Source organism: Brassica napus, chromosome C7 (assembly GCF_020379485.1).
Source record: "Brassica napus cultivar Da-Ae chromosome C7, Da-Ae, whole genome shotgun sequence".
In the NCBI taxonomy this organism is placed as follows: domain Eukaryota; kingdom Viridiplantae; phylum Streptophyta; class Magnoliopsida; order Brassicales; family Brassicaceae; genus Brassica; species Brassica napus.
This window is the reverse complement of record NC_063450.1, coordinates 11,475,273-11,487,897: the sequence shown is the minus strand read 5'-3', so window position 1 is coordinate 11,487,897 and position 12,625 is coordinate 11,475,273.

Genomic DNA, 12,625 nt, shown 5'->3' with positions numbered 1-12,625 from the left:
CTAATTAAAAAAGTGTCACGCTGAGTTGTCAGGTAATTGGATTGTTAATTTTGCTTACGTGGCGGCTTGAGAATCAATTGAGAATTTTGTTAGTGCAAAATTAAATTGCTAGGAAATTTTATATTATATAGTATGTCCATTATGGACCGTTCATTTATCAAATTAAAATTATTATATATTATTTCCTTAAATAAAATCTATGAAATTACTTAATGTGATTAAGATATATAAGGCAATTAATGATTTTAAATAATAAAGATTTGCTAACAATCTGTATTTTCTATCATTTTTGTTTAATTATTTATTATTAAAATAAATTACATATTTAAATCAATCATATAATAAAAATTTAGATTTTTTTTGTATATGTTGTATTTTGAATTTTTCAAAACGAGTATAAATTAGTTAAACTGTTAAAAGTCTCACATAAGCTTTTGTGATCAAAGTTTAATTTTTTTTCCATAATAAGATACTATTATTATAAAATCATATGAATAAATAATTTTATTTTAATAGGTGTTTATGTTAATATATATATATCGTTTAAATTAAACTATACATCATATGAAAATACATACTTATACTTTGATATCTGCGTTGAACATATATTGAAAAGTTAATATTTTAATTTTGAAATCTTCAGTTTTTCTTAAATGATTATATATTATTGAAACCACTAAACATTTCACATTAAAAAAAAATTGTTGGTGTAAAAGTTTATTACACAGATATGCAAATAATCATAAAATCATATGAGTAGAAACCTCATTTAATAAATATCCATATTAAAAGTATACTATATATCTATGTTAGTATCATTTAAATTTAATTATATATCATATACGATAGATAAGATTGACTGTTTTGATTTATTTACCCTAAAATGATTGCGAATAAACAAGAGCGGTCGTTTGATTTATATGTGCACTCCAATTTATTACATAACTAGGGGTATCCGCGCTTCGCGCGAAATATTATTTTATTGTTTTTAAGTATGATGTTTTTGTATGATGTAATTATGTGGTCACTATTTATTTGTGAAGAGCATGATTTAGTATTTTATTGTGTTATGTAGTATTACGTTATGGGTTAATATATTATGTGTTTGTCTTTTCAATAATGTGTTGTTGTGTGTATAGCAGTATTTGTTAGAGGTGAATTGAGCTTCTGGTATAAAGCATATTAAATTTCAATAACTTTACATTTAAGCATTTATTAATTCTAACATTAACGGTTTAAGCGTCAAAATTGTATTTCAAATTTTCATATTTTGAACATTATTCTCTTTTTAACAACGTCTAACATTATTCTCCTAAGATGTTTTTTTCGTCTCCGCATATTTTGACTTGAGCCGTCACCATCTATGTATTTTGTTTATATTTCCGGTGAGGGTGTTTCTTACTATCACCGGAAAAAGACTCACCTTCGTTTCTCTTTTTTTCGTCGTCTTCTTCTCTTGTGAGATTATCAAATATTTATTGTAGATCAGGTTTATGAGTTCCCAGTTGTGCGGTTGTTTCTCATGATGTTGTACGCTGTTCTGGTCAATAATTGTCTTTTCTTCCTTAGATTTGGATAATATTAGGAACTACATCTCATTGGGTTGAGTCAGAGTTTAGTTGACTTTTATGTTGTCTTCTTCGTAGTTGGTTTGCCGTCTATAGTCTCTGCTCGTCTTTGTTTTCAAGATCTGGTTTTTGGTGATCTGACTTTTATGTTCTCTTCATAACTCGAGGATGGCTCCACAGTTTGTTGATTTTGTGTAGACTCGTTTTCTCGCTTTGTTCTCTCATCTTGTTGCATTTTTCATCGCCAGTTGCGTCTCTGGTGGCTCTCCAATTCGCCATGTTTGACACTCCAGGTTTGGATAGTGTTTTCTTTCGTGTATGTTTTGTGGGCTTGGAAGATTATTTCTTGTCTCAAACTTGAGTTTTGGTTTCTTTGTGGTTGGCTTTCATTCTCCCTTCTTTAGGTTGTTTTTCTTCTTCTCATGCTTCCCTTGGTATATGTGTTTAAAGTTAGTCTTTTGCAGCTTTCGTCTCGTCTATTCAGAACTCTGTGGTTCTTCATTGGCATGGCGCCTTGTATTTAGTTGTTTTTTTTGTGAGGTGTTTCTTACCTCTTAGCTGGTGGTTGTGCTTTAAGCATGTGTTTTCCTGCTTCGTGGTAACTTTGGTATTCCGGGGATTATTTTTCCTCTGATCCGCTTTTTTGGGTTTTTGGGTTGGTGTTTGATGGCGCTCATTTGTGTTCCAAAGTTTGCTGATTTTGTGTAGTCTCTTTTTCTCTCTTTGTTCTCTCATCTTGTTACACTTTTCATCGCTGATTGCGTCTCTAGTTGCTTTTCATTTCGCCATGTTTGCCACTCTAGGTTTGGATAGTGTTTTCCTACGTGTATGTTTTGTGGGCTTGGAAGATTATTTATTTTCTCAAATTTGAGCTTTGGTTTCTCTGTGGTTGGCTTTTATTCTCTTTCTTTTAAGTTGTTTTTCTTTTTCTTCTGCTTCCCTTGGTATAGGTGTGTAGAGTTAGTCTCTTGGAGCTTTGGTCTCTTCTATTCAGAGCTTTGTGGTTCTTCATTGGCATGGGCGCCTTGTATGTGGTTATTTTGTTTATGAGGTGTTTCTTACCTCTTAGCTGGTGGTTGTACTTTAGGCATGTGCTTTCCTGCTCCGTAGTAACTTTGGTCTATTTTTTCTCTGATCTTTTTTTTGTTTTTTGGATTGGTTTTTGATCGCGTTCATTTCTATTCTAGATCTTTATTGAGTTAATATTACTATAGTATTTTGCTTTTTCTTTGTGACGCAGAGATTTAGGTTTAGATTATGTGTCGTATTCTAGTTTTTTTTTAGTTTAGTTATTTTATAATTTTTAATAGTCAACTAAATTTATAATTTGTAATAAAATAATAGAAAATAGTAAAAAATAAGAAAATAGTAAAAGTTTATGTCATTTTTAGTTGTGAATAAATAAAATATTTAAACTATATTTATATTATTTTATTTTTTCTTTATTCATCTTCAATTTTACAGAACAATAAAATATATTATAAAACTTCATATAATAATGGTTAGTGTGAGAAAGATTATAGTGCACAATTACAAAGTATTAAGCCAAATTGCAATAGTGTAAAAAGAAGGACCTAAAATGTAGAAACAAAAAAATATATGGAGACACATGTCATCAAACTCCATGCCATTGTCATAAGAAGGGAAAAAGATTTTTTTTTTTTTTTTTTTTGGCGAGTTACTCCAAAGATGGATGACCACCAATTTGCATGTATATTATGGTATATATGGAAAGGTCGGAACAATAAAGTGTTTAGTAATCTGGATATTGATCGAAGGGAAACACTTAGATTAGCAGAACTGGAATCGATACTTTGGGCTGAAGCACAAGTTAACACTGATCAACGAAGGGAGAGGCAAGTACAGGCCCGACCTACATTAGAAACTACAGGACGCTGGTGTTTTATAGATGGTTCGTGGAAAGAGAATGAACTATTTTCGGGACAAGGATGGTATAGTACCTTACCAGGTTTTGATGGTTTATTAGGAGCAAGGAATGTAAGGGCGTGTCTGTCACCTCTTCATTCGGAGGTGGAGGCATTGATTTGGGCAATGGAATGTATGAAGAATCTAAGACAGTTTCAGGTTACGTTTGCAACGGATTGTTCTCAATTGATGAAGATGGTTTCGGAACCAGAAGAATGGCCAGCATTTGAAACCTATCTAGAAGATATCAAGCTTTTACGAAGAAGCTTCTTCAACTCAGACATCATCCATGTTCCCCGAACAGAGAACCAAAGGGCGGATAGCTTGGCACGTAGTGCTAGGAAACAACCGTCTTTCGTCGTTCATATGGATGCGGAGTTGCCGATTTGGTTTACAGAGTCAATATGAGTCTATGAATGTCTTGTTGTCAAAAAAAAAAATAATAATAATAATATGCAGAAAACATAAAATAAGAATAGAAATAAAATATTTATTCTGCACAAAGGGCATATCTTAACCTAAGTATGTATCTATTTAATAATTTAAAATCTTAAATATTTTCTAAATCTCAGGTCAAAACAAAAAAAAACGAAATGAGAATAAACTCAAAAATAACTATTTATATCGAGCAATAACCAAAATGAAAAAACAACACAAAATGAGAAAAATATTGAAGATAGATATGATTGGCACGTGAACGTAAACTTCTCATAACCATAATTAACTTTTAAATTGCTAAATCATGATATAAAACCAAACTGACATAGTTTCATTGTAACCAAATAGTAGGCCTCAGATTTTTCGGCTAAAACGTTAGGTTCTTATGCGATAAATGATTTTTTGGCATAAAATATTTTAAATATGGGATCAGCTCATCAGTAAACAAATGATATAATTAACAAAAAAATTAAAAAAAATTGTTTAAGGGCCAAATATATTAATTCGATCAAGAATATAAATTTTATTTTTTCATACGATATTTTTTAAATAACTTTCATATAAATTCATCGTGCGTAAGACACATGTCTTATCCTAGTTTATAGTAATATTGTGTAAATAATAAATGTTGTTCGTCATAAAAATAAAAGTGGCAAAACAAATCAAAGACAAAATCTTAGGAGGATCTTATTTTAATAGTATAGATTAATAATCTATATTATTAAAACAATCTATATTATTAAAACAGAAACATCTATATTATTAAAACAGAAACATTGTATTGGACTTAACCTTTATTTTGTAAGTTTTTAAATTAAATATATTTTTTTACTTTATAGTTTAACCTACATTAAATCACCAATATTTATTTATTTATACTACTCTCAATGTTTCCAAACAATATACATCTTTTTCTACTACTATCCATGTTTCCAAACAACACTATAAGTAATTTTTTTTCCAAACAATATAAAATATTAAAACTCATCTTTTTAGTAATTTCTAACAATTTTCTTTCAAATGATTTGGATAAATTAAACAATCTAAAAATCAAATAATTTATAAAAAATAAAAATAAATAGAACTTATTTTACAAGTTTAAATACTACAAAACAATTTCAATTAATAATCAATTAAATAAATTAACATATTATTTTATTTATATTTACTAAATAATGGTTATATCATTAATTTAAGTAACATAGTAATTCAAAAATAGCTACTCCCTCCGTTCCTAAAAGATTCATATTATAGAGAAAACTTTTGTTTCAAAAATATACATATTTTATATTTTCAATGAAGTTTTTGTCAATTAATAATGAAAAATTGTGAAGCTCAAGAACATTAATTGCATTTTCTAAAATCTTATTGGTTTAAAAATATAGAAAATATAAAATTACAAAAAACTATGCATTTATAGCAAAATTTTAATATGTGGATCTTTTAGGAACGGAGGGAGTGCTACATAAATATATATATATATATATATATATATATATAAATGTTATACATTGTACAATAAATATAATAACAAAAATAATTATGAAAAATGTTCAAAATATATGTTATCTAAAAAAATTCTTAACACTAATTGTTAACAACAAATTTAAACTGATTATAATATAAATTATTACCAAGACAAATTACACAAAAGATTATAGTAAAATTAATTAAGCTATATAAAAAGGAGTAATATGATCAAAACATATTTATAGTTATTAATAATTATATATATATCATTTTCTCTATCAAAATTTTGTAGAAACATCATAATTTCATAAAATTGCAAAATAATGAACTTTAAAATTTGGATTAAAAGGTGACAAATTATGAAACTATAACAATTCAAATCAAATTGGAATACATATCAATCTTCCATCGGTTCAATCAGTTAGTCTCGGGTTTTAGTGATTTATTAAATATGGATATTTTAAAAAACCTATATTGAATTGTCGGGTCACTGGATTAACCGGTTTGACCGCGGATTTGGGTTAAGCATTAGTTTAAATGCAAAAATTCTTTAAATACATAAAATTGTTACAAATCAACCAAATATTTGTTAAATTATTAGTGAAATTTTTTGTCATAAAATAATCCGTGTTTGCAAAGCGCGGATCAAAATCTACTTATGTTGTATAGTTAAAGAAATATAAGTTAAGATCAAAAATTAATTAGCTAATGAATAGATGCAATAACTTCGTATAAGTAGATTTTTTTTAGAATGTTTTGCTTTTAATAGTATAGATTATTTTGTAAAAAAAAAAATCTATTATATTCTATTTTAGTCATTAATATTTTTTTAAGGAAAAAAAACTTTTTTTAGTGCTATCTATATATATAATTTGGCCAAAGAAAATCGACTGCTTAACATCTCAACGTCGTCTATTTTTCCTCCTGTTGTCAACTTTATCTATTTGGTCATTTTAGACGCTCGTATACAAAATAATATAAAATTAAGTCCCAAATGATGACTGTTTAACATATAAACGTGACCGATTTAAAACATTGTATTTTCAATCTTTAAAAGAAAAAGATTATCAATACGTGAGCTGCACTGGTTTCAAACACATGGAAGGATTAGTTGTCTATTATAACTTGTTTAGGTTTACGTGTACGTATCACTGTTATTAATCAAAGATTTGAATTAACAAAACAATTACATAGCTTTTATATATTATCTCTTACATTACTGGCAGACATGATATGCTTGTTTTATTCGTTGAATTGATTGTTATAATTGATAAACTTGAGAAAGAATAACATTTATCGATGTCATTTGTGATAGGGGCAGACACGAATAGAATACCTAAGTGTTTGAAGGTATTCGTGATTTGTGATTTGATATGTTTTGGTTAAATAGCTAATTATTTGATTTGATTTGTTCTTATAATAAAAAATTTAAACTAAAAAAATAAAATAATAATATAAAAAATAATACCTTACTAAAAAGAAGTTAATTAATTTGTGAAACTCTAGTAACAAAATAATCAATTTAGTACATAAAAATATTGTAAATTTACAGAAATTAAAATAATTCTATAATATATATATATATATGTTTCTTTAAATATATGTATAATATACACAACGAATAGGATATCCGTTTTTTTAATATTAGTATTTATGATTTGGTTTGTTTTTATGGATATTGCATATAGGTATATTGCTTTGTTTGGTAGAGTTACGAATATCCAGAATTTTTGGTTCGAATCGAAATAAATAACGCATTTAATCAAATTTACAAATAATTTTCCTAGCCCTAACTTGTGATGGATTAGTCTAAATTATTTTTGAAATAATTTTACAGCAAACAATTAAATTTATTTACTTACATAATTAGTTATGAAGAATAACTTAATGGATTTTTTTTTCATAATACAAAAATCTACCACAGAAAGTTATATCATCACCACATTTATAAGTTCAAAAGTAACATAATTCACATTTTCATCAAAGGCACTTCATCTGAAACAATGATTATGACATTGCATATGATGACATGTCAAGTTCCTCGTCATTTACCAATTGCCATATATATAACTCATTTTTTAGGGAAATTTATCTTTCAAGCAAAGACTTGTAGCTGATAAATAATGGGTTCTAAATACATAACTTCTACCTCTTAAATAAAAACATTCATTCCAACCCAATATCCAAACATTCATTCCAACCCAATACACGGTATTTTGTATATCTCCAAGAATAAAAATCTTGGTGTCTCAATTGACTAATAGCCACCATGCTCAAAATCAGAGGAATATTCTGATACAGCTAGGGTCTTCAACAACTCCTCATTCCAACGTCTATAATCACTTTGGACAAGGTCACTAACTTTGATCATCGTTAAACTACAGGTGTAGTAGCCCTGGCTGGACGGGCATCTTTAGTCGGGATTTTCCCGAGTTCTAATTTTAAAATTTAAGTGCATTTTTTGGCTGATTCCCAATGCCACCGATGGTTTGCTGGTGAGATGTTTGTTCAACCTAGGATGGATTGTCTGAGAAATTTACTCGTTAAACCGAACTAAATTTAATATACTTGCCACGCAACATTCTACCGGAGAGAGATTATCTATATTATTAAAACAGAAACATTGTATTGGACTTAACCTTTATTTTGTAAGTTTTTAAATTAATTATATTTTTTTACTTTATAGTTTAACCTACATTAAATCACCAATATTTATTTATTTATACTACTATCAATGTTTCCAAACAATATACTTCTTTTTCTACTACTATCCATGTTTTCAAACAACACTATAAGTAACTTTTTTTCCAAACAATATAAAATATTAAAACTCATCTTTTTAGTAATTTCTAACAATTTTCTTTCAAATGATTTGGTTAAATTAAACAATCTAAAAATCAAATAATTTATAAAAAAATAAAAATAAATAGAACTTATTTTGCAAGTTTAAATACTACAAAACAATTTCAATTAATAATCAATTAAATAAATTAACATATTATTTTATTTATATTTACTAAATAATGGTTATATCATTAATTTAGGTAACATAGTAATTCAAAAATAGCTACTCCCTCCGTTCCTAAAAGATTCATATTATAGAGAAAATTTTTGTTTCAAAAAGATACATATTTTATATTTTCAATGAAGTTTTTGTCAATTAATAATGAAAAATTGTGAAGCTCAAGAACATTAATTGCATTTTCTAAAATCTTATTGGTTTAAAAATATAGAAAATATAAAATTACAAAAAACTATGCATTTATAGCAAAATTTTAATATGTGGATCTTTTAGGAACGGAGGGAGTGCTACATAAATATATATATATATATATATATATATATATATATATATATATATATATATATATATATATATATATATATATATATATATATATATATATATATATATATATATATATATATATAAATGTTATACATTGTACAATAAATATAATAACAAAAATAATTATGAAAAATGTTCAAAATATATGTTATCTAAAAAAATTCTTAACACTAATTGTTAACAACAAATTTAAACCGATTATAATATAAATTATTACCAAGACAAATTACACAAAAGATTATAGTAAAATTAATTGAGCTATATAAAAAGGAGTAATATGATCAAAACATATTTATAGTTATTAATTATTATATATATATATCATTTTCTCTATCAAAATTTTGTAGAAACATCATAATTTCATAAAATTGCAAAATAATGAACTTTAAAATTTGGATTAAAAGGTGACAAATTATGAAACTATAACAATTCAAATCAAATTGGAATACATATCAATCTTCCATCGGTTCAATCAGTTAGTCTCGGGTTTTAGTGATTTATTAAATATGGATATTTTAAAAAACCTATATTGAATTGTCGGGTCACTGGATTAACCGGTTTGACCGCGGATTTGGGTTAAGCATTAGTTTAAATGCAAAAATTCTTTAAATACATAAAATTGTTACAAATCAACCAAATATTTGTTAAATTATTAGTGAATTTTTTTGTCATAAAATAATCCGTGTTTGCAAAGCGCGGATCAAAATCTACTTATGTTGTATAGTTAAAGAAATATAAGTTAAGATCAAAAATTAATTAGCTAATGAATAGATGCAATAACTTCGTATAAGTAGATTTTTTTTAGAATGTTTTGCTTTTAATAGTATAGATTATTTTGTAAAAAAAAATCTATTATATTCTATTTTAGTCATTAATATTTTTTTAAGGAAAAAAAAACTTTTTTTAGTGCTATCTATATATATAATTTGGCCAAAGAAAATCGACTGCTTAACATCTCAACGTCGTCTATTTTTCCTCCTGTTGTCAACTTTATCTATTTGGTCATTTTAGACGCTCGTATACAAAATAATATAAAATTAAGTCCCAAATGATGACTGTTTAACATATAAACGTGACCGATTTAAAACATTGTATTTTCAATCTTTAAAAGAAAAAGATTATCAATACGTGAGCTGCACTGGTTTCAAACACATGGAAGGATTAGTTGTCTATTATAACTTGTTTAGGTTTACGTGTACGTATCACTGTTATTAATCAATGATTTGAATTAACAAAACAATTACATAGCTTTTATATATTATCTCTTACATTACTGGCAGACATGATATGCTTGTTTTATTCGTTGAATTGATTGTTATAATTGATAAACTTGAGAAAGAATAACATTTATCGATGTCATTTGTGATAGGGGCAGACACGAATAGAATACCTAAGTGTTTGAAGGTATTCGTGATTTGTGATTTGATATGTTTTGGTTAAATAGCTAATTATTTGATTTGATTTGTTCTTATAATAAAAAATTTAAACTAAAAAAATAAAATAATAATATAAAAAATAATACCTTACTAAAAAGAAGTTAATTAATTTGTGAAACTCTAGTAACAAAATAATCAATTTAGTACATAAAAATATTGTAAATTTACAGAAATTAAAATAATTCTATAATATATATATATATATGTTTCTTTAAATATATGTATAATATACATAACGAATAGGATATCCGTTTTTTTAATATTAGTATTTATGATTTGGTTTGTTTTTATGGATATTGCATATAGGTATATTGCTTTGTTTGGTAGAGTTACAAATATCCAGAATTTTTGGTTCGAATCGAAATAAATAACGCATTAAATCAAATTTACAAATAATTTTCCTAGCCCTAACTTGTGATGGATTAGTCTAAATTATTTTCGAAATAATTTTACAGCAAACAATTAAATTTATTTACTTACATAATTAGTTATGAAGAATAACTTTATGGATTTTTTTTCATAATACAAAAATCTACCACAGAAAGTTATATCATCACCACATTTATAAGTTCAAAAGTAACATAATTCACATTTTCATCAAAGGCACTTCATCTGAAACAATGATTATCACATTGCATATGATGACATGTTAAGTTCCTCGTCATTTACCAATTGCCATATATATAACTCATTTTTTAGGGGAATTTATCTTTCAAGCAAAGACTTGTAGCTGATAAATAATGGATTCTAAATACATAACTTCTACCTCTTAAATAAAAACATTCATTCCAACCCAATATCCAGACTTAACTGTGTATTGGTGGTACTTTGTATATCTCCAAGAATAAAAATCTTGGTGTCTCAATTGACTAATAGCCACCATGCTCAAAATCAGAGGAATATTCTGATACAGCTAGGGTCTTCAACAACTCCTCATTCCAACGTCTATAATCACTTTGGACAAGGTCACTAACTTTGATCATCGTTAAACTACAGGTGTAGTAGCCCTGGCTGGACGGGCATCTTTAGTCGGGATTTTCCCGAGTTCTAATTTTAAAATTTAAGTGCATTTTTTGGCTGATTCCCAATGCCACCGATGGTTTGCTGGTGAGATATTTGTTCAACCTAGGATGGATTGTCTGAGAAATTTACTCGTTAAACCGAACTAAATTTAATATACTTGCCACGCAACATTCTACCTAAGAGAGATTATGAGAATTAAACTAGCCTCTACAACTGTTTTCCTAACGATGCATGATTTAAATCATGTATGATCTGAAAGTCAAAAATACCATTTTTTAGGATTATAAAAAATAATTCTATATTGCCCAATAAATTCCTTTTAGATGGGTTCGAACTCCAGTATAATGGCAGCGGCTAGTTTTTCACCTGTCTAAAGAAAACATAACATTACGCGCTGAAAAAAGTAAAGCTACAGATTTTTATCAGAACTTCTTTTTCACCTTTAGATAATCGCGCGTCCTCATTAACTCGATTTTGAAGCCTTTTCTAGAGGGACAAAACTTAGGTTCATTTCCTCCTGAATTCATCACCTTTCTTATCACTAATCAAAATACCACCTAAATAATTAATAAAAAATATTAAATTTTATTTAAAAAAATTTAAAATAGTTGAAAAAATAATGATGTCTAACAAAACTCTAAATCCTAAATTCTAAACACTAAATCTAAATCTAACTCTTAAATACTAAACTCAAACCCTATACCCTAAATCCAAATAGTAAACCCTAAACCCAAACCCTATACTATAGATCCAAATCCTAAACTCTAAACTCAAACTGTAAATCTAAATCCTAGACCCTAAACCCAAACCGTAAACTCTAAACCCAAACCAAAACGTAAACCTTAAACCCAAATTCAAAGTTTTTGGGTTTAGGATTTGCGGTTTGAGTTTAGGGTCTAGGATTCAGGTTTAGAATATAGGCTTTGGGTTATGGTTTCGGATTTGGGTTTAGGGTTTATGGTTTAGGATTTGGGTTTAGGGTATAGGGCTTGGGTTTATGATCTAGAGTTCGGGTTTAGGATTAGGGGTTTACAGTTTGGATTTAGGATTTAGAGTTTAGAGTTTAGGTTTAGGGTTTATAGGTTTAAAGTTTGAGTTTACGATTTATGGTTTAGAATTTAAGATTTAGGGTTTTGTTAATGGTATCATTTTTTTTCCAGTTATTTTTGATTTTTTTTTTAAAAAAAATTAATATTTTTATTAATAATCTAGTTGACATTTTAATTGGTTATAAGGGAGGTGTTGAATTTAAAAGTTCACCTAAGTTTTGTCTTTTCTAGAGAGTATTGAAGAAACGATGATATTTTCAAAATTTTCGAACGTATGTATTAATTTTAACAAATCTATTATTCAGAAAAAAATAACTGTACGTTGGAATTTTTTATTAATAAATGTTTTGCATCGACATGTTACGT